Source organism: Aricia agestis, chromosome 14 (assembly GCF_905147365.1).
Source record: "Aricia agestis chromosome 14, ilAriAges1.1, whole genome shotgun sequence".
Taxonomy (NCBI): Eukaryota; Metazoa; Arthropoda; class Insecta; order Lepidoptera; family Lycaenidae; genus Aricia; species Aricia agestis.
Genome location: NC_056419.1, coordinates 12,398,171 through 12,422,599, shown reverse-complemented (window position 1 = coordinate 12,422,599; position 24,429 = coordinate 12,398,171). Strand labels below are relative to the sequence as shown.

Below are 24,429 nucleotides of genomic sequence, written 5' to 3'. Positions count from 1 at the left end.
TCTATAATATCTCATAGTAAAGCGTAAACGCTGAAATATTATAAATAGGAGTTAAAGTAGTACCTTAATAGTGGGGATTGTGTTAAATAAAGTTATACTAAAGTGTACGTTAACCAGAAAGTTATAACAAAGTTCAAGCATTATAAGTACATATTTTACAGAAGTATTTAGGGGGTTTCCAACCAGTATTATATTTAACAACTAGCTGTCCCGGCAATTGTTGTTTTGCCATAGAATGATTTTCCCTGTTTCCCTGCTTTTCTCTTGAAGTATTTTCTGATTTTTTTTCTATAAACCTCACGGAGCCCGAGACCTTTCCAACGAATGCAAAACCGTGGAAATGGGTTCGTGCGTTCTGGAGTTATAGCGCCAGAAAGGAAAGCCCGACTTATTTTTATACATTAGATTTAGGTAAATAGAACTTAAGAATGACACCCTTACTAATAGAAGTATAATAACTAATTCTGTACATGTATAAAACCTTTTAGAATTAAAACGAATTCTAAAAGGTCTGCTTGATTTTTTCTAGCACATCTGAAATATCATAATTAATATGACAGACGAAGACACTGGACTCTGAATAGTACGTATTACGTAGTATATTGACCTATAATATGTAAGAGAGTATAAGTGTAATATCACATATGTAACAGTATTCCATAGCAATTCTACAATAAAGTTGATGGATATGCATTCACTTCACCAATAAACTTGTATTTTGTAACAAAGTAGAAATACTATAATATAAGCTCAAAAATATTTATTCATTTTCTATCAAACATGAAATATCGTTGTTAATTTCTCATGTGTGTATTCATTATCTAATATATAAAAATAAGTCGGGTTTTCCTTTCTAACGCTATAACTCCAGAACGCACGAACCGATTTCCACGGTTTTGTATTCGTTGGAAAGGGCTCCGATAGGTCTATAGACAAAAAATTCAGAAAAAACTTCAAGAGAAAAGCAGGAAAACAGGGAAAACCATTTTATGGCTAAACAACGTTTGCCGGGCAGGCTAGTTTCTCAATAAATAATTGACTTTTGTAGTCTACTTCAGATATTTTGTACGCATAGCGAAAGCTAGAACATTGTTTGCAAAGTTTCATTTGTTAACAATCAGAATTTAATTTAAGTTTGGTATAAATAGATCCCACCAAAACATAAAATGTAAAAGGAGCCAAGCAAAATATTGCATAGCTTTAATACTTCTGTCGTAAAAAGTTTTCAGATCACATCCAAGCCAAGCCTTCAACTTATTTTGTAATTTAAATCAACATTCAGTAAATGTATCAATAGATTTCTTTATTTTATAATTATTATAGAGGCTTGGCAATGATCACTAGAGAAATAATCAGCGACTAATTGCATTTATTGGGTACCATCGGCCACATGCGTCGTTACATAATAAAAAATTTACGCTTGCCGTCTGTGTAAGTATGAAATCCTCCAAATATGCAGTTTTATATTTGTTTCTCTTGTGCTCATTGCCAAGCCACTATAATAATTATAAAATAAAGAAATCTATTGATACATTTACTGAATGTTGATTTAAATTATAAAATAAGTTGAAAGCTTGGCTTGAATGTGATCTGAAAACTTTTTACGACAGAAGTATTAAAGCTATGCAATATTTTGCTTGGCTCCTTTTACATTTTATGTTTTAGTGGGATTTCATTTCTTTTTTGAAATTTTTTTTCTTTTCGAGACCGGGACACGGGACCCTATTATTAATAAGTCTTCGCTGTCTGTCCGTCGGCAATCCGTATGTCACCAGGCTGGATCTCAAGAACCGCAATAGCTAGATAGTTGCAATTTTCACAAATTGTGTATTTCTGGTGTCGTTACAAAAGCTAATAATCCAATTAAAATAAAATAAATTATTAATAGGGGGCCTCATACAACAAACACGTTTTTTTCCCATTTTTTGCTCTATATCCATAATGGTAACAGTAAGGTTTTTAAAATTTTCAGAAAATACTCAACTGTGTTTTAACTTTAATAATTAAAAATAAAAATTTAATAAACTTATTATTTAAGGGGGGGCTCCCATACAAATTTACGGTACGGAACCCTATGTACGCGAGTCCGACTCGCACTTGTCCGTTTTTATAATTTATCCTTTCATTGTGAATAAAGATCTATCCGGGTACCCAATTTCAAGGTTCTAAGTCTGCTAGAAGCACCTTAGAATTTTGATGATCTGTCAGACAGTGAGTGACAATATGTAGTAACTTTGACCATCTGTAACTATTAAACTATTAATTGAAATTTCATGTAACTTGGAGGTTAAGCTAGTTTTAATACTTTCTCCTAGTGACCAAAATTCTAAATCCCTAGCTTTGTTAACATCGAAGATAAAGGGGGTGTGAAATAGCCGCGAACCGCTTCGAGAAAAGTATAGTACAGCCGTGCCTTTGCTAAAAAGCTTGGCTGGGGCACTGCCGATCCCCCAGATAGTAAACAATGAGTAAGAGTTTTCTTATTCTCGAATACCTGAATTAACTTAGAGAAACTCTACAAGAAAAGCGATCTCTATAAAGGAGAGTCATTCTTACCCCCGTGTGTCTAATATAGTTTTTAGGGTTCCGTACCCAAAGGGTGAAAACGGGACCCTATTCATGAGACTTCGATGTCTGTCCGTCTGTCTGTCTCCAGGCTGTATCTCAAGAACCGCTATAGCTAGAGTTCTGAAATTTTCACAGATTGTATATATCTGTTGCCGCTATAACAACAAATACTAAAAACAAAATAAAATTAATATTTAAAGGGGGCTCCCATACAACAAACGTGATTTTTTTGGCCTTTTTTGCTTGATATCAATAATGGCAACAGGTAGGCACTTGATATTTTCACAAAGGCCTTAATTATATGTTTACTTCAATATTTAATAATAATATTAAAATAAAATAAAAAATTAGGGGGGCTACTATACAAAAACACAATTTTTCGTCTATTTTTCCTCTATAACGGTATGAAACCCATTGTGCGCGAATCCGACACACACGATTAATGTATCTGTTGTGTGTACACTTTCAGTGTATCTGTCTGTTAAGTCTTCACGCTTAAGCACTAAACCGATTCTGATAAAATTCGATACGAAGATACATTAAGTGCTTAGAAAGAAATTAGTTAGAGTTAGAGAGATAGTTTGAAGAGAATGTAAGTTTCCCTCATGAATTCATGATAACTGAATATCGACAAGGAATTACAGGCGACGTCTAGAACTTACGTTGCAGTAGTGCAAGCTTTTCATTTTCAGAAATGGTTAGAATATTTCCAAGCATACAATAACATATCATAATATTCCTTTTCGTGAAATAAGAACAACACGTATTTATGTGCAAATGTACAAAATGTATTCACAATGTATTCTACTACAACGAGCGCAAACCACATTCGATGCAACTTTGATTTTCCGCAAGTTTCCCAAATAGGATTCACGTGGAACGAGTTTATTGAAAACCCTATTGTATTTTGTATTTTGCGAACCAATGTTTTACAATGTCCTGAAAATTAGTGTCTAAACGTAATATGTGGTAATAATAGTTTGTTTGCAATAAATAGTATAAAATTACAATTATTGGTCTTTGGTCTTTACTTGGTCTTACTTTGGTCTTTAGTCGTTGGTCTTTAAATAGTATAAAATTACAATTATTGGTCTTTGGTCTTTCCCAAATACTAAAGTATTTTGGAAAAACCAAAGCTAATTTTACAAACTGAAAATTTACTTTTCGGGCTTTGTTAAGGGCGGATTCGACCAAACTGGAGTAAAATTTTACTCGAGTATAACTGTCTCCTAATCTAAGAGTAAGCTGGTTTTGCGTTTTTCCAACTTCTAATCCAAGAATGAGGTAAATATTTACACGGGCTATTTTGGTGGAGTAAATATTAAACTGAGAATAGTTGCACAACAGGGTTCAACTGTCACGGTCGGTGTCATTGTGAACTATAATTGACATTTTATTTCATACTCTTTGAGTAACTTGGTAAAATGCAAACGATAATACCCTAGAGTAAATTAAAGGAGTAAAATTATTCTCATGATAGTTATACTCGTGTAACTTCAAGTTTGGTCGAATCGGGCCGAAGGATAGGGGGCAAACGAGCAAACGGGTCATCTGATGGAAAGTAACTTTCGTCGCCCATGGACACTCGCAACATCAGAAGAGCTGCAGGTGCGTTGCCGGCCCTTTAAGAGGGAATAGGGGAGGGTAAGGAAGGGAATAGGGAAGGGTAGGGATGGGAATAGGGTAGGGGATTGGGCCTCCATTAAACTCACTCACTCGGCGAAACGCTGTTTCACGCCGGTTTACTTAATAAATATACGGTAAACTTGATAAATATAATATGCATAAAATATTTAATATTCTGTGCTACAATTCCCAGTTCTGAAAATTCTTAACACTGAAAGCCCTAAAGCACCTAATATCTTGAAACCTAGACTCCGATTTTAAGCCTGTGGCGTCTTTATAACCAAAAATAGCTTAACGAAATGTCACTGCTTTTAAATTATTATGATTACAGATTATAATATCACAATAAAGTCATGTCTTTACAATTAAAATAGCATCTCTATACATATCATAAAACAAAGTCGCTTTTTTCCCTCATGTCCCTTTGTTGCCTTTAATCTTTAAAACTACGCAACGGATTTTGATGATTCTTTCAGTGTTAGATAGCCCATTTATCGAGGAAGGCTATAGGCTATATTTTATTACGTTAAGACTAATAGGAGAATGTGGAAATTATTTAGGGCATATCTCGCGAACTACTGGAGATAAGAAGTAGACCACGTGAAGGATCATAGGCTATCGATTTTAATCATTTTTTCAGTGGCTATATATTTTATACCCGTGCGACGCCGGGGCGGGTCGCTAGTAGCATTATTAATATTATAGACTTTACTTTCATTCGTCCATATGCTGCCTGGTTTTGTTAAAGTTTTTTGTGCACGTTTGTTATTTGGGTGCTTTAGAAAAATGGTCTGTCCATACTATTTTTGAATGCGAATATGTCTGTCGGGCTGTCTATATAATCATTAATCACTCCACGCTAAAACTGTTAAAGTGATTTCGTGAAGATTTACTTTGTCATATTAAAAATGTGCGGTTTATAACGCATAAACAAATTTCAGCGTTTCAAACTTTCGGGCAATAACTAGTTACTAATGAAACTTATTTATATTTTGACAATATCTCACTGAATTGCATGCAAAATTTTGCACATGAAGTATTCATTGTGTATTTTAAAATTTCCATATAGAGCACAATGCGACCTGCCAATTTCTGGGTGAAAGTGGCCAGGGTATTGGCTATCGTACCGTCGGGGAAATGGATTGTTCCGGTAATTCACTTCAAAAATGTCACTTTTTTCGAACGGTAAGGAAAAACTGAGTAGCCGCTTATAGCAAAATATTAATTTCTTAGACTGTACCAGACAATTAGATTATCTAATTATTGAATGAATCCTCAATTTTCTTTTAGATATGGAAAACTTAAAAATTGTGTTTGTGTCTTCCAAGATTTGCCATTTTGAAAAATAATTACTGCTTAAAAATTTGGCGTATTGCCTATTTAAATCCTTCTTTAGTCAAAAACAACATACTGACGTCTAAATAAATAATTTATCACAATATAACAACTCTGTGTATACAATTATAATATTTATTTTGGATCTTATCACAACAAAAGCCTAAGAAAACATAATTATGCTTAATTTTCATATTGAAAATTGTTGTGATGTTAAAACAATTTTACATCATTTGAAAAGGCTTTTCTCGCGAACTACTGGAGCAACTTTTATGTTATTTGGCACAGATAAGAAGTAGACCACGTGAAGGATCATAGGCTATCGATTTTAATCATTTTTTCAGTGGCTATATATTTTATACCCGTGCGACGCCGGGGTGGGTCGCTAGTTTTTTTAATAAAAAGTAACGTTATTTATAAAATTCTCCTCATAGTGTTTGTTGCTCCTCCATCGAATCAGCTGAGCCGATTTTGTTAAAATTTTTCTTTTCTATTTTTATACATTGAATAAAACATACGTTCAATAGATTAATGTAAATACTTATCAGCTCATTACTACTGATTTTGCACTAAACTTGAGATGGAGCAGTTTTCTTTATTATTCACACTATGAAATATTTAGTGACATGATCATGACATCATGGTCCACAACATGTCCAATTATGATGTCCCACTTTATGGGCTATTCCGCGATATAGCCCTAAATGTATGTTGTAAAGGAATTCACCATAACGTGGTGATGACAAAAAATACGGCTTACTCAATCCGTTCCAATATCCATACTGATATTATAAATGCGAAAGTCTGTCTGTCTGTCTGTTACCTCTTCACGCCCAAACCACTAAACCGATTTTTCTGAAAATTCGTATGGAGATACTTTGAGTCCCGGGAAAGGACAAAGGATACTTTTGATTCCGGAAAAATGTACGATTCCCGCGTGATAAATCTTAATAAAATCGAGTTGTCCACTTCCATACTAATTTTAAAAAAGCGAATGTGTCTGTCTGCTACCTCTTCACGCCCAAACCACTAAACCGATTTTTCTGAAATTTGGTAAGGACTTTGAGTGACTGACTTTGAGTGCTGGGAAGGGAGATAAATATTTTTTATCTTGGATAAATGTACGGTTTTCGCGCCATAAATAAATGGCGTTACGGAGTTGAGGCTTGTATCTATTATTCACACATAAACGTCATTTTTGACAATTCTCCTTTACCAGCAGCGCCCATTGACATAGGTATTCATTTAATGCCTTGGTGCACTATATATGTTCAAATTGTAATTTTACTTTTTAGTAAAAGATGGCCCCGTGCGAGTTTCTTACGCCGGTTCTTCTCGCCGGGCTAGTTCCCGAACAGTAGGCACCTTAGTATCGACGTTCGGAAATATTTTTGTAAAAAATTACTCTGAATAAAAAATATTTTGATTTTGATCTAGTATGAAACATTATTACTAGTAAAATAAGAGCACGAAAGATGAGCTTATTTAATTTTTAATTTGGAACTAGATGACGCACGCAACTCCATTGCACCAAAAATCGTATATTTAGTACATTTTTCCGGGAAAAAACTATCCAATTTCCTTTCTCAGGAATCAAAATATCTCCACGCCAAATTTCATGAGCGTGAAGAGGTAAAATACAGACAGACACATTTTCGCATTTATAATATTATTAATAAATTAATAATTAATATTAATTAGTATAATTAGTATGGATTATTAATAATTATAAATTATTTGTTATTTGGAATGTCGTGAAACACATTTTTACCTATTTTTCGCGACCCAAAATTAAGTTTATCTTTAAAGCCACCGTTAAAACCCCGGTTAAGCTTAAATACAGGATTATCACTGCAGTTATTTTAACTGAATTTAATTTTGTACGGTTTTCGCTAAATTTCTCGTAGTATGAAGTGTTCGTTGTTAATTAAATTGTATGGCTTTAGCGAACGAATTGAGAACGCAATTCCTGTGATTGCAGAAGTATTCTTGTTCTTCAAATAAAAGTAGAAATGAAATGATGAAAATTGTTTTAGGGATGTCCCTTAAAAGTCCCTTGAAAGACGTTATTAATGTTAATTACGTCTTAAAAGTAGGTTGAAATCCGTTGCTTGTGAAAATCAAAGACAACTTATGTATTACTAGCTGTTGCCCGCGACTTCGTCCACGTTAGCATAGTAGACCACGTCCCAAGTATTATTGTATAAAAATATTCAATATACAGAATTGACCTTCCTTATAATATTTAGATGTTCCGCGCGACTTCACCCGCGTAATTTAGGAATTTCACGCCACCGCACATTTTTCCGCAAAAAATATTCTATGTCCCTTCACGTTGTCTATTCTTCATGTTTGCCAAATAACATAAAAATTGCTCCAGTAGTTCTTAAGATAATAAGCAATTTCATATAATTTTCCCCGTTTTTCCACATTTTCCTCTATTTCTTCACTCCTCTTAGCGTAATTAAATATAGCCTATAAATCGGACCAGTAGTTCCTGAGATTTGCGCGTTCAAATAAGCCGTTTCAAATAATTTCTACCCGTTTTTTTCCACATTTTCCTCTATTTCTTAGTTTCTATTAGTTTTAGCGTGATAAAATAAAATCTGTAGCCTTTCTTGATAAATAAGCTATCTATTACTGAAAGAATTTTTCAAATCGGATCAGTAGTTCTTGAGATTAGCGCGTTCAAATAAGCCCTTTCAAATAATTTCCCTCGTTTTTTCTACTCTTTTCTCTATTTCTTAGCTCCTATTAATACTGGCATGATAAAATATACCCTATAGCCTTCCTCAATAAATGGGCTATCTAACACTGAAAGAATTTTTCAAATCGGACCAGTAGTTCCTGAGATTAGCGCGTTCAAACAAACAAACAAACTCTTCCTTTTTATAATATTATTAGTAATTAGTATAGATGTAGATTAATAGTGTATGCATAAAATAACGAAAAAAATTGACTTTTTTCATTGGATAAGTCAAGAACAATTTATAGTTTCGTAGTCGATGAGTTTTTTGGCTATATTCTTTTTACCCGACTGCCAGGAGGGTTATTTGTATCAAGGAAATTAATTTTACGATATTTTGTATCCGTAGTTGTTAGGTAACGTTACGTCGCGTTGTTCCAAATGTTTGTTGTCCTTTGATATTTACACCTCTTCGAAATTACACTTGTGTTTTATTTGAAATATTTAAATATGTCCTTCTTTTCCGAGTACCCACTTCAGAACTTAATTGAAAACAATAGAAACGAATTTCTTAATTAATAAAATTTAATTACACAATACGGTGTTGAAGTTGTTTCTCGTTTTATATTATATTTGTGATTTTTTTATTTCGTTAGAAGGTATTTTTTTTAATAGTAAAAACAATTACAATTAAAAAAATACTCAGTTCCCATTTTACCAACGTCTGTTAGTGTTAACAGCTTTTTAAAATGTCATGTCTTCTCTTTCATTCATAAGAAAAACGAAAGAGGTAACGTGATACTAATTCTAGCGCTAACTTTAACAGTCGTTGGTGAAATTGAGCAACAGCTTTCATCATACAAAGAAAGACAATAAAAGTGCGGTTTGTCTTGAAGATTCACAGTAGAAAATTTTCTTAAAGCCGAAATGTTTTTACTGGAAAAATTTTAGTACGAAGCCGTGAAAAATAAAGTAATTAGAAAGTTAATGAAAAAGCATATCAAAGGGATCTTGACACGATTTTACTGCTGAAGTTTAACCTCTTACGTTTACGGGAAAATTGAAACTTCAATAGTTATCACAGTACTGAGTTACCTAAGAGTATAATAAAGTTCTCCAAAGAGTTATAAAAACACTTTAAGAACTTATTCCTACACCGCATCAACTTAAAACTTTTTCTTTTTTTGTCTATTTTTTAGTTTGCGGAGTTAAGAGCCTTTTGCTTCAATTTTCAGAATGTAGTTTTCTTTAGTTTGGATCATACATTTTTCTTAACTCTCACTCGCTATCTAAATTACTAGTTATAACTTTTATAATTTTAAAATTAAAATAAAGTGCCTATATTTTTTAACACACAAAAACTTAGTAATAAAGAATAATTTGATGAAGGTAAAGAGGTATCCTTTTTACAATCTCCTACTCTTTTGTTAATGGGGTTTTTACAAAACTATTTAAACTTGTATAATAGGTAGGTACGTTCTTTTCTTACGTATTACGTCGAATTAGTTATAATATATTTTCCTGTTTTTCCTATCCAGGATTTAACACTTCCTTATTATATATTATGGACCTAGTAATCGTTAAGTAAGCAGCCATTATAAGACGCTATGGTCTTTTTACATACAATTTTATTGGCGTCTCCCTGGCGCCACTGTAGGTTTATTCACGAATTTTTCTATTAAATATCTTACGAGATCTTATTATTTGGCCTTTACTCTGAGGCCATCTACATAAGTTAATACAGAATAAGAAATGTTTTCTCGATGATACACTGTTGTATTAGTTACTGTTATCGCAAGTAAAAATAATATTAAAGCGTTTAGTTTAAAATTAATTTATTTTAACTTTGATTATTTTTTTTTAATATAACGTAGAATTTTAAAAAATGTTTGCAGGCATACCTAGCATGTGTTAAAAAGTTTCAATAAAAAAAAATTCAAACTATAATTAAGTACATAGTTTTTTCTAACTCTGTTTATTTTTTCCCGAATTTTCGATAAACAAACTTTCACTCACCTGACGTAAAGTTGTTTGTCGGCGAGGGAGCACTGGCAACTGGCTACCGGCAATGGCAACAAGTGTTGTGCCGCTGCCCGCCTAAAGCCGCCCTTATATAGCGCTGGGCGGGCGCCGCCCTCCGCCGCCCACCTAATCATGGTGCTACTAACACAGTTTGCACTTCAATTTCAACCGAAATTAATATTAGGCTTTGAATTTTATGTTATGACGTCTTAAAAATGATATAACGTTAACATACGCCTAATTAAAAATAATGAACGTAAAAACATAGGAATTAGTTTATGCCCGCGGTTTTGCTTGAGTATTTGATTGAAAAGTTTTAAAAAAGGCCAAAAATTCATTAGAGGCGACTAACCCAAAAAATCAAACATCGTCCTTCTTCACACTCCCGCCCGTCTTTCATATGCCAGGTGAAAAAGGATGACGCGGATTCATCGCCAAATTAGCTTTTTCTCAATAACTCGATAAATATACAACATTTTAAAAATCCACTAGGTCGATCTCTCAATGATAGAATATTATGCAATGTGTTAAAATATTAACTTAGTTCAATGCACGGTTATGCGAACAAATTAAACATTCGTGAAAATTAGACGCATCTTTGTGATTTTTTTCTATCGAGAAAATTTTAAGATATCGTGTTTTTGTTCAAATCCAATTCTCGGAATGTAGTATCTAATTTTAGAAAATGAAACAATTATTATTAAGGGGCTTATTTTCAAGTATAAAAATGAATTATAAAATTGTCACTTTAGGGTTAGTCGCCCCCTTAAAACCACGCAGGTTTCATGGTTGTTGGTATATATTTATGGTAATATATATAGTTACATGGAGTATGACGCCGTACTTCGTTTTAGTATATTTTGATGTAAATAAAAACAAATTTTGATGCTTACCATAATACATTAAATTTGAAAGTCACGATGGAATATATTAAGTTGATCGACCTCTAATATTTTGTTTACATTTTTTTTATTCATTTATTCAAAACATTATAATAATCTTACAAGAAACGATATGACAATAGTTTCCAATGCAAAAACCTTGCTTATTGCATGGAAAATACGCATTGCATGGTGCATTTTTGTACTTAACTAGTTAGGTGCTTATTATATAACCGCCGTACTCAGTTAATTATGATTAACCTTCAATTTAATGAAGAGTTTGACAGATAATGTATGAGGCTTATGTCAAATTTTTGAAATAATTACATTTAACTAATTAATGTTCCACTCTGAGAGCGGCAGTAAGTATAATTATAATGTTATTATTATGTCAAAAATTTGCCTAAAATAAACTTCGAAATGAATATGGTTCAAAACAGTTTTGGTTTTACCCGAGTGAAGTTATGGCAAACTTTGTTTGAATAGAGTCTCCTTTGTAATGCCTACATGTGAAAGTTTCACGCTATCTATAACTTGTTCTTGTAATATAATATAGTTTACAAAGGTAATGCTATTGGTAGGTAAGGATAGGCACCAGAGGCATAGTAAAAGGAGGGGAAGTAAGTTATCTTCATATAAAGGCACCGCGCGCGGCTTGTATGTGTGCGCCATAGTATCAATGCGTCGCCACGTACGGCACACAACAAAATCTCGGCGGTACCAGCCTTATAAAACTGGCCGAGATTTTGTATGTATGTGATTATGATATCGCATGTATCTTTATATGAAGATAACTTACTTCCCCTCCTTTTACTATGCCAGAGACGTTTATATAGTAAATGTTAAGGTTATCGTCAATTGATATGGCGTCCATTATTGACTTTTACTGGCTGCTGTCAAATCTAGAGATTTGACAGCTCATTTGACATTTAGTAATAGTTAAAGTAAGTTGGTGCAACCCACCCTTAGTATTAAAGGAGCTATTTAAAAATTAAAATCGGCTAAAATAGCATGTCCAAAGCGTCATTACGTCTTATATAGCCGTTGCCGAGATACAGATCCCTACTTACTAATATTAAAAATGTCAAAGTGTATCTGTCTGTTACTTCTTATTATGTGGTAGAGCCATGCTTCGGCACGAATGGGCCTTATCTAACTTTTCACTTCAATAAAATAATATGTGTGAAATACTTTATATGGCAAAGAAACGTTTGCCGGGAATAGTAAATATATAAAACTCTCTTGTTTATAGTATAAGAATCAGTATCATAATACATTACATTACGAGAACTGACAAAACTGCATTCAACTCTAATCGTATTATGAAATATTGTTTAACTAAATAAATAAACTCAAGTAAAACTGCAGTTAACTTTTAGCTGGAACTAAATTAAACTGTAGAGTCTTACACCAAATCCCTGTATATTGCCAATAAACTCTAACTTTATTATAAACTTCACCACAACTCTACGCTATTGTTGGTAAAGGATCGTCTTTAAGTGGGAATAGCGTTTTCAGTTCTTTTGGAGTATCAAAATAACTAGCTGAAAGCCGAGCTTAGTGAGGGCTCGCGTCGTTTTTCTACGTGGTATTGACTCTTGACTGACCGATGATAACACAATATCTACTATATAAATAAAAATTGTTATGTTAAAGTACAAATCAATAGGCGTGATAGTTTTTCCGTAAAGTGTACCACAAAAGTGCTCGCTTTGCACGCCCTTATTAGGGGGCATTCATTAATTACGTAAGACGTTTTTAAGCTTCTTTTTTGCGTTTTCTTGGCGAGATATTCCACCTTTCCCTAGCGAGGTAAAGAATCCCTCATAAGCTTGCGTAAAATTTTCAAAATGTTTATATTATATATAATATTAATAAACTTTCATATTATTTAGTACTTTGATTAGGTACTTTTCTAAATATTTCTGCGTATTATTAGACAAACAAAGTAGGTTTTTTTAAACATTAAATATACGCTAGCTATTTGACCGAGCTTTGCTCGGTATTCGATAAAACACGAATAAAATGACATTTTCTAAAAATGATTCCTAGCTAGATCGATTTATCGCCCCCGAAACCCCCTATATACGAAATTTCATGAAAATCGTTGGAGCCGATTCCGAGATTCCAATTATATATTTATATACAAGAATTGCTCGTTTAAATATATAAGATAACTATCTTTTTACAAACATAATATTTTTTAAGCATTTTGAGATTAGTTTTTCTATGTAGTAAAGTAGCTTTCCTGCTTCATTGCAAGGGTAGGCAATATATCAATTATCAAATAATATAGTGATATCAACAAAATATACTTTAGTATGTTAATACAGTATTTGCTAAGATCGTGACTACCTAAAGTGAGACTTGGCTGAACCGTGAGTTTCGGCTGACTCCATTATGCGTATTTATGTATTTTTTTTTAATGAAATAAGGAGGCAAACGAGTAAACGGGTCACCTGATGGAAAGCAACTTCCGTCGCCCATGGACACTCGCAGCATCAGAAGAGCTGCAGGTGCGTTGCCGGCCTTTTAAAAGGGAATAGGGTAATAGGGGAGGGTAAGGACGGGAAGGGAATAAGGGAGGGTAGGGAAGGGAATAGGGTAGTGATTGGGCCTCCGGTAAACTCACTCACTCGGCCTTTTCTGTGAGCCCGTGGTATTTCTCCGGTCGAGCCGGCCCATTCGTGCCGAAGCATGGCTCTACCACGTAAAATACATAAAATATAAACAAAAATTGCTATGATAAAGCACAAATCAATAGGCGTGATAGTTTTCCGTAAAGTGTACCACAAAAGTGCTCGCATGGGTATTCCTTAATTACGTAAGAAGTTTTTAAGCTCCTTTTTTGCGTTTCCTTAGCGATATATTCTACCTTTCCCTAGCGAAATAAAGAATCCCTCATAGCTTTCGTAAAATTTTCAAAATGTTTCATCATCATCATCATCATCATATCAGCCTTTTATTAGTGGTCCACTGCATAGGACATACGGACATACGGACATAGGGCTCTCTCAATGAACGCCAAGATGACCAATCTAAATGTTTGTATTAAGTACTTATATTAAATATCAACTTTTATATTAATAAATACTTTGATATCTTAGGTATCTTAATATTTCTGCGTATTATTGAACAGAGTAGGTTTTTCTTAACATTATAATATATTATAACAAACTTTTTACAAACATATTTTTTAAGCATTTTAAGATTAGTTTTTCTATGTAGTAAAGTAGCTACATAATATAATACTACTTCACTGCATACTGCATAGGTATATTTTATACGTGGGAGAGCCATGCTTCGGTACGAATGGGCCGGCTCGACCGGATAAATACCACGTTCTCACAGAAAACCGGCGTGAAACTGCTGTGTTTCGCCGAGTGAGTGAGTTTACCGGAGGCCCAATCCCCTAACCCCTACCCTATTCCCTTCCCTACCCTCAACTTTTCCCTTCCCTTCCCTACCCTCCCCTATTACCCTATTCCCTCTTAAAAGGCCGGCAACGCATTTGCAGCTCTTCTGATGCTGCGAGTGTCCATGGGCGACGGAAGTTGCTTTCCATCAGGTAACCCGTTTGCTCGTTTGCCCCTTATTTCATAAAAAAAAGGTAGTCTAGTGATATTAACAAATACTTTGGTATTAATACAGTATTTGCTAAGATCGTGACTGCCCAAAGCTGCAAAGTGAGATCCGGCTGACTCCATTATGAGTATTTATGTATTCCCCGACTTTGTTTTGAGAAGATAAATAAATGATAAGATCCAAGTGGCAGCTACAATATTTTAGCCCTATCTGATTCATTGTAAGAAATATGTCTTTTTATAAATAATTTCCTCCCAAAAAGGGTTCTAAGACTTATTTTAACAATACAGGGATTACTGCAATGTTTTCAGGATAGAGTGCATTATAGACAGTAAACCTAGGTATATTAACTTTTTGCAGTAAACAAAAAGTTTCGTTTGACGTTTGACAACGTTTCTGTCAATATTCTTATAATTATTATGACGTGTGCTGTGTGTAATATGTCGGATTTTGGTCGTATTTTAAATTACTGTATGTACGCCCTCTTCTGCGCCTTTGCGTAAACTACTGATTAAATTTTATAAATTTTATTGTTATTGTGATTTAATTAATTTTTGAATCTACAATCAAGTGTCGAAATAACAATCTTGACATTGTCATAGTTTATTCTAGCACATTTATGATCAGCGTTCATAATGAAATCCCATTTCAAGAATATTAGCCTAACACCACGCACATGGTGTGGCGGAGCGATTTTCTGTATCACTTACGCCAGTATTAGCCCGGCCGCACATTGTGCGAATTCTGATCAGAAACAGTTGAATTTCGCCGGACCGCCACCCCGCACACTATCCGAACTATCCTTCCGGCGAGTTCGAGCTCACTCGGCATAGTACAAAATGTAAGAGAACGCGGACGTTCAACTGTTTCTGATCAGAAATTTCGGGCAATGTGCGGCCGGGCTTATAGTACTCTGTGGTATCACTATTATTATACAGGGTGTAATAAAAGAAAGTGATAATACTTTAGGGTGTGTACGTGTTCCTTGTAGAGAGTTCACTGTGTAGGAGTAGTAGCAGCGCTGAAAGACCATTTTTTTTTTACTTTTGTATGGGCAAACTCGTAAGGCATCCATTACACGCTCATACAAGCGACAGTCAATTTCGTCAATCATGAATTATGTTTGACTGATGGTGAGTGGTGACTGATGACTGACGAATGGTATTAGACGGTCACTCAATTCTCTTCAGTTTTATGTCAGTCAAAGCCAACATTTTCAATATAGTATACGTTTCTTTTTTTTTCCTATTTTGTCAGATGTGACAACACTCACTCAAAATTCGTGACTGATGGTTGCGTGAAGCAAAAATCAAAATATCCAGATTTTCGTCAATCAACTTCATGCAACCGTCTGTCACGCTCTTACACGGTAGGTTATCCATCAGTTACAGCCATGACTGTGGTAAAACTGTCAGCAAAACCTACCGTGTAATGGTTGCCTAACGCTGGGGCGCTTGCCCATACAAAAGTGACAAAAAAAAATTAGTCTTTCAACGTTGCTACTTAGAGACTCCCACATCATACACAGCGAACTCTACGAGGAATACGTACACATCCTGAAGTATTGTCACTTAGTTTTGTTACACTCTGTATAATAAAAAGTATTATATTATTTAAATTCATATAATTACATTTTATAAATATGAAATATAATTAAGTACTGAACCTATAGTCTATTAATTAATATATTCACTCTACACTTGAGCTAATCTATGTGGATTTCATGATTAATGAGGGTGAAAGGGTATACTTTACAAAATTAGGACAGCCATATTACAGTGGATTATAGTAATTCGACAAATATATTTATAATAGTAATGCAAAATAAGAAGCCTAAGAAATTCCCGTATTCTGGTGTTTAAGTTTTTTTCAGTTTTATTGACAAACAAAGCTTATTATATTTATGTAAATTTGTCAGTACCTAAGGCTCTACAAATCCATACTAAGATTTAATAAATGCGAAAATGTATCTGTCTGTCCTGTGTACCTCTTCACGCCCGGTCCGAACCGATCTTGTTGAAATTTGGAAAGTATATTGAAGGATAGTAGGTACATATACTTTTTTTTCAATTTTTTTTATGAAATTAGGGGGCAAACGAGCAAACGGGTCACCTGATGGAAAGCAACTTCGGTCGCCCATGGACACTCACAACATCAGAGGGGCTGCAGGTGCGTTGCCGGCCTTTTAAAAGGGAATAGGGGAGTAAGGAAGGGAATAGAGAAGGGTAGGGAAAGGAGGGGAAGGGATTGGGCCTCCGGTAAACTCACTCACTCGGCGAAACAAAGCGCAAGAGCTGTTTCACGACTGTTTTCTGTGTGCCCGTGGTATTTCTCCAGTCGAGCCGGCCCATTCGTGCCGAAGCATGGCTCTACCTAACCGTACAGTATCTAATGTACGGTTCCGGTACTATTAACGAATTGTGGCGCAACTAAGTTACGGGCGTCGTCTAGTCTATTATAATCTAATTTAAATAAAATCAAATCTTAGTTAAAACCTCTTCAACAAGTACTAAGGTTTTAAGTAAATTTGTTATAGGTCACATTCCGTTGAGTAAATTACAAATGTAATGACTCCAGCCCTTTTTCTGTAATCTCCAGTGCAATATCCCTTTATATTGACAACCCAGTGAGAAGGGTCCTCAAACCGATGCCGATGTATGTACGGAACCGTAATCAGTTGAGCGTTACACGACAAAGTTAAAATGCTAAAATCGGTTGAAGACTGATTGATTTTTCTAGATTCCCTTTTTAAAACCCTAAATAAACGCATATTTAAAATAAGTTGTGCAATACATACTAAAGTTTAGTTTCTGTAAAACCTTTCAATTTTCATTAGAACGTTTTGGATTGCCCGACAGCAAAAATGTTGATATTTTAATTACATCCGAACCAAAAATGATTGGTTTGAAACGGATAGAAATCCTTTTCAAACTAATAATTTTTGGTTGGTGGTTTGACAAGAAATAAATATGAGTAGAAAATCATCTTTATTCTTGTCAACTATTTAAAAGCTATAATAATTATTATTGTCGATAGTTATTGTGACGAACATTGATACCGAATTTCCGATATTCAATTATATTAAAACAAGATGACCCCCGCAACTCCGCTGCGCCAAAATTCGTTTTCGAGAAGGAACCGTACATTTTTCCGGGATAAAAAATGTCCTTCCCCGGGACTCAGAGTATCTCCATACCCAATTTCAGCAAAATCGGTTCAGTGGTTTGGGCGTGAAGAGGTAACAGATAGACATACAGACACACTTTCGCATTTATAATATTAGAATCAGCAGTATGCTCTATGATATAATTATAAATTTATAATATTATATACTACTTACTCTATGTACTATTTATATACTTACGTACCATCAGAGAAGTTGATTCCTAGGCAGATGGTTTAGTTGCGTTATGTCAAACCCAGCCGAAAGATCACAATTAACTTTAAATTGACATGATCCGACCAAATGACGTTAGTCTGTCAATGCCTAGGAATCAATTTCCTCGATGGTACAAAAAATAATATATTATGCTAAGTACTCACATACGGTTTTGCTCGATAGTTTTACTCGAAATCCAGCAAAAACCGTGTGGACCGCAAAACTCACAGCTCGATCGCTGCTCGCATCGAGCCAGTTTGAAGGCTCGAATCGAGCTGGCTTGACAAATTTTTGACACAGTTACTATTCCTTAGTTTTTATTAGTCGTAGCTAATTTCCTTCGAAATGGAGTAAAACTATCGAGCAATGCTGAATGTGTGGACGAAAGCCCGAGCCGTGGTTTTTACTCTACGTGATCTTTAAATTTTTCAAGATTACATCCCATTTCGCTTGTCAAGCAAAACGCTTCAGCGCGCCACATGTGCGCGCCCCAATCACTCTATTTTTCCGCCAGACAATAGAGTCGTCTACGCAAGAACAAACAAAAGAAATATGATTTGAGGCCCGATAAGCCCACATAGTGCATATCGGTGTCAGCTTACATGGATCCAGGTCACCTTAGTGTATATTGTTAGGACATAAATAGATACTAGAATACTGGCTTTTCAGTTGAAGAGTCAAGGGCATCATTTTGGTATTGCATTTTTCTTTCGACTGAAATATGTACTAACAACTTTATACATTGGCAGATGGCGGACATCCGTAATTTGGTCTTGGAGTTATGTCAATTTCAACTATTGTGATCAGGGTAGGGCTTGACTTAACCCGACCAAATTACGAATTCATAATTAATAATTAATTTATTTGCTTAGAATATGGTACAAAAAGGTGTTAAAATTTTTCTGTTTGGACTTAAGCATATTCTACTCTTTACATACTGTGCAAATATCATTTAACATTGATTCATTAAATCATTACATAAATTTAAGATAACCCTTATATATTCGTCATGTCTGTCTGTCTGTCCATCCGTATGTCACAGCCACTTTTCTCCGAAAACTATAAGAGCTATAATATTGAAACTTGGTAAGTAGATGTAGTCTGTGAACCGCTTTAAGATTTTGTACAAAAATAAAAAATTAAAAAAAAAATTTAGGGGTCCCCATAGATGCAACTGAATCAAAAAAAAAATCATCTAACCTATGCGTGTTGAGTATCTATGGATAGGTCTTCAAAAATCACATTGAGGTTTCTATTATAAATTTTTTCTAACCTGAATAGTTTGCGAGAGAGACTCTTCCAAAGTGGTAAAATGTGTGTCCCCCCCTCTAACTTCTAAAGTATGATAAGTCTAAAAAAATATTGGGGGGACACACATTTTACCACTTTGGAAGAGTCTCTCTCGCAAATTATGTATGTATGTGTACATTACTGCGAAAACTACCAACGAACTTGGTTCGAACGAGATCTAGCCAGTAGTTTTTTTTATACGTAATGAATGGTAAACCTTAATTTAACTTCCATTAAATCAACTGAAATATGAAAATGAATCAAAAACCTCATAATTTCATAAAAATAAACCTTATTGCTGCTGCGGAACCCTTCATGGGCGAGTCCAACTCGCACTTGGCCGGTTTTATTATTTCGATAAGTGCCATTACAACATTTAAAAGATCTGCATTACGAGATCCGCATTCTGCCTGTTTTTTTTTTTTATGAAATAAGGGGGCAAACGAGCAAACGGGTCACCTGATGGAAAGCAACTTCTGTTGCCCATGGACACTCGCAGTATCAGAAGAGCTGCATGTGCGTTGCCGGCCTTTTAAGAGGGAATAGGGTAATAGGGGAGGGTAGGGAAGGGAAAGGAATAGGGGAGGGTAGGAAAGGGAATAGGGTAGGGGATTGGGCCTCCGGTAAACTCACTCACTCGGCGAAACACAGCGCAAGCGCTGTTTCACGCCGGTTTTCTGTGAGAACGTGGTATTTACCCGGTCGAGCCGGCCCATTCGTGCCGAAGCATGGCTCTCCCACGTATAAAATGTGTTAATATAATTATTCTGATGGTACAAATTAAGATAATTTGATTTACTTTCCCGATTTTTCAGCTTTGCAAAATGAAACTCCTGAATATAAGCAACTCTCTTCATATAGCAACGAATATCCTATTTTGTCTGGTTAAAAAAAAACTGCTGTTTCATTCTAAAGTGATATTGCATTAAGGTGAAGTGAAGCTTAGAAGAAAAAAACAATGTACACCAGACGAAAAAAAAACATCTTTTACCTTTAGAACCTTGAGAGTTGAGACCTACAAAAACTATCAATTGTTCCTATTTCCTTTTATTCTAACGATGACGCAACGAGATGACTACGTCTAATAAACTAATTGGCCATTAAAAGTTTTCGCAGACGTCCAACAATGTTATAGGATGTTCCAGAATATGGAGATTAGCGATTTATACGACTAGTAACTAGTTTAAAGATGCTATAAACACCCACAATTACTACTTAAGGTGACGCCACGTGAAAGTAAAAAATCGTTTTGGATATGTTTTAGATCGCTTGTTTTATGTGAGAGGCCGGAAGAAATGGAACAGCAAGAAATAGAAAGGGCGTAAGCGACAAAATGGTTTTTGTCGCGTAATTTAAAAACCACAAGTATATTTCATATAAGCTATGGACAAATTATAGTGTATGCTTGAACTAATTGTATTTCCAGAAAACGCATTACATCAAATGATTGCGGTTGATTAGCTACCTGCATTTTATTTTAGAATTTAGAGTATAATATTATGTTCATAAGTTGGAAAGACTCACTAATAATTTTAATGAGAAGTAAACGAAAATAGTAAGCCCTCTGAGAATTAGCGACGAACTTAACTACGGTTTCAAATCTTTTTGCGACGTTTTTTCCTGAAAAAATATTTAGTATGGCGTGACGAGTAAGTGCATATTACATAATCCTAATGATTTACAAGGATTACTTTAAATAAGTCTGAAACGAAAAGTTGGACCGAAAATGTAAGGATTTTATTTAAAAATCTTCATTACATTAACGTTAAGTAATAATTAAATCTCCTAAGCCTTAGAGTTGCAACTTGCAATTCAAGTAACTCCGTCTCTCCCAACTTTTTTAATATCGCTACATTAATCAAGTCTGTGCGTCTTTTATAGATGTCGAATATCGTCATGACGTCACTCCTTATTTGCTCCTTGGTGCAGGGCCGGATCTACCATAGGGCCAGGCCTCAAAACTGCGTTGCGGCGTCGCATTGTAAAAATCTACGACGACGCAGAACGTATAATGGAAGTTTCCAATGTAATTCCGATGCATTTACGCAAAAACGACATCGTATCGCATTTCCGATTTTGTTTTTGTGGTATGTTGCACGAGGCGACAAAGCAACGCAGTGTTGTGGCCCGGCCCATAATATATTACGCAAATACCATCTCGACACCAACAATTATTTATACTACGCTAACTCGATTTTTTTGGACATCCGTTTTTTACACCAAGGGGCTTAAAATGTGGTGTTTTACATATAATAAAAAAATCGTGAAGAAATATATAAAAATAACAAAGTTACGAATGTTAAAAAACGTTAAGTAAAGGTACTTTTTATAATCACTCGATCTAAACAGCGCTAACTAATATTGGCGGCGTGTAAGCGGGGAGAGAAAGCACCGCCTTGTTTATTTACATTAGCCTAACTCACACTTGTCGCTCTGTAAGATGTAATTTTATTAAAAATCTTTAGTGTAGGGGTGTATAAATATGTTTTATAGCAGTAATCTGCATTTTTGTTTTTTATTTTAATCATTTTCCTCGAATTCCGTGCAACACTACGCTAAAAGTATCGATAATGATTTTATGTTAACAGATCAGTCGCAGATCTGCGAATCCTACGATTAATCAAACCCAATAGAGAATATTACGCAAAGGACGGAGCAAAGGCCGCTACTAGCACTACACAGTAAATAATCCGACCAAAATCCGACATGTTGCGCAGGTTATATCAGAATATTAACAGAAACGTTGTCAAACGTCGAACAAAACATTTTTTTACTGTCTATGCTGGTCCTGCCTCTCGTGTGAAAACATTGTTAATAATATAATAATATTATGTCCTATTCATTTAATTTTAATCGCTTAGGTGCTAGAACTTTGAAGTAACAATGTAAATGATCGGCATTCAAGTAGTCATGCCTGCAGGGTCACGATCCGACCCTGTCTTGGAGTTAAGGGCGCGTAAACACTCTATGAGCGATGTGGCCATAAACCGAAGTGAGAATAAAACTTACAGGTTACTATTCGTGTTATTGAGACACTTCATGTGACTATTGTGGGGGCTAAATTTAAGAAAAATGTGTATAAACAAGAAGAAGACGAAGAAGGTATAGCTGTTATACAGTGTACTTTGTGTCTGACTGTGTAAGTGTGTATGTGTGCTATGGAACAAACAGCTGATTGTTTAAAACATTATGCTAATAGTGGTATTTTTAGATACAATGTTAAAGCAACATTTATTATCGCACTTTATAAGGGGAAGGTAAGTACATCATACAGTGTGTTAGTGTAAACACCGGTATCCTTAAAACCATCAAATTAGCCCGTCATAAAGAACAACTTTTTCTATGAGAACAATGCTGGGAACCCAAAAAAATCCGTCTTCAAATTGCCGCGGCCGATCCGGGCAATTTGTATGGGTATGAAGACGGCATTTTTTATACACACTGTATAATAAGTACAGGGTTGACATTAACAAGATTGTGGGAATTAAACTCCTAAGCGTATCTAAAATAATAATGCACCTGAAAAACGTTCAAGACGCAAGGTGTTTCAGGGAAAATGAAAAGAAAACTTGTCGAGTAAGGCTTTGTGCTTCACTTTGTTGTTGCACTTAAGTGTAAGAGACACTCAGTTATGTCACTTCACACAAGATTCTACCATTATACTTTAATCCCTTTTATCGGAGGAAAACTTGCATTATTGAGGCTGTTATAATTTATTTTTATTTTTTTATTTTATTTATTTATTTAAATCAGGCTACGTAGGCCCATACAATATATAACTTAATGTCTAACATACATATTAATTATAATTTATAATCTTAATTAAGTACTACACTTTGTCACGAATTAACGGCGACGCGCTTCATTCCGGAGTCTCCCCCGGAACCTTTGGTAAACCATATAAGTCGGCCAGAATTCCTCCGCTTCAAAGGTCGGGAGAAGATGCGTCGGTACTCTCACCACAAACTGAAGTTGACCTTGTGGCGAGACTGCAGACGTTCGACCCACAGGCGGAGGGATATCTTCTTACTGATGTAGTCCACGACGTCCTCGACCTCCATGGACCAGTGCAGGTGGGATATGTACAGGGGCGTCGCGGGGACCTCGCTCCGCAGACGCAGCTCAGGTACATATGGCGCAGTGCCGCGATGGTTGCGGGCGGCGGGCTTCTTCTTCCTCCTCTCCACCAGTATGAAGCCTTCCTCATCGCACCCCCTGCTCTCGTCCTTGCCAGGTCGAGAAGACTTGGCCTTGCGGCTCTAAATGCATAATAATGCATAAGCAAAAAACAATCATATTATAATCCATTATTTGATTGGATTTTTTGTTTGCCTAAGTTTCTTTCATTCAAAGAGGTAAGGTAAAAGAAAAACTATGATAAAATATTACATTTGGAATTTAGAGATGGCGGAATGGTGTTAAATAAGTTAAGAAAATCTACAGCCTTTTTTTTACGTTGGGAAATGCTCGATGCATTTCCGACGGCCTGGAGGGCCGCCTGGATATGTGTGACTCCTCGGGTGCTGCGGCAAGGAGGAGCACACTTGGTTACCCACCAAAACCGAAGGTGGCTCCGCTCCGCGTGTCGCTGGGCCGCTGGACCCGCCTGAGGCAATAACTGCAGCAGCCCAGACAGTGGCATCTGCTCTGCCAGCAGCCTACCTTAGAGAATTTCGACCAATAATATAATACGATGTATTCTGACGACAGAGCGTTTCGTAGAAAATACTTCTTATAATAATTAGTGAGCAAAATAGTTTTTAGAACATGTATATACGGAGTGTAACAAAACTAAGTGATAATTACTTTAGGACGTGTATTGTGTATAATATGTCTCTTTTATTATATAGAGTTCACTGTGAAAGTATCAGCACTGAAAGAGCAATTTATTTTGTAGTTTGTATAGGCAAGCGCCCCAGAATCATGAAGTTCCCATACAAAATTTAAAAAAAAAGTTACTCTTGCACCGCTACACTTTTACAGCGAACTCTATCTCTAAATAAGACACATACACGTCCTAAAATATTATCACTTAGTTTTGATACATCCTGTATGTA

The 24,429-nt window shown here is 35.2% G+C and overlaps 1 protein-coding gene across 1 annotated transcript in view; it reads right to left on the bottom strand.

Moving 5' to 3' along the window:
* LOC121733760 (diuretic hormone class 2) overlaps positions 1-10,283 on the bottom strand; it is a 71,290-nt gene extending 61,007 nt beyond the window's left edge. Inside the window, exon 1 of the mRNA XM_042124109.1 lies at positions 10,232-10,283. The gene's annotated coding sequence lies outside the window, so the exon portion shown is untranslated. The remainder of the gene's footprint in view (positions 1-10,231) is intronic.
* Positions 10,284-24,429: the final 14,146 nt, after the last annotated feature.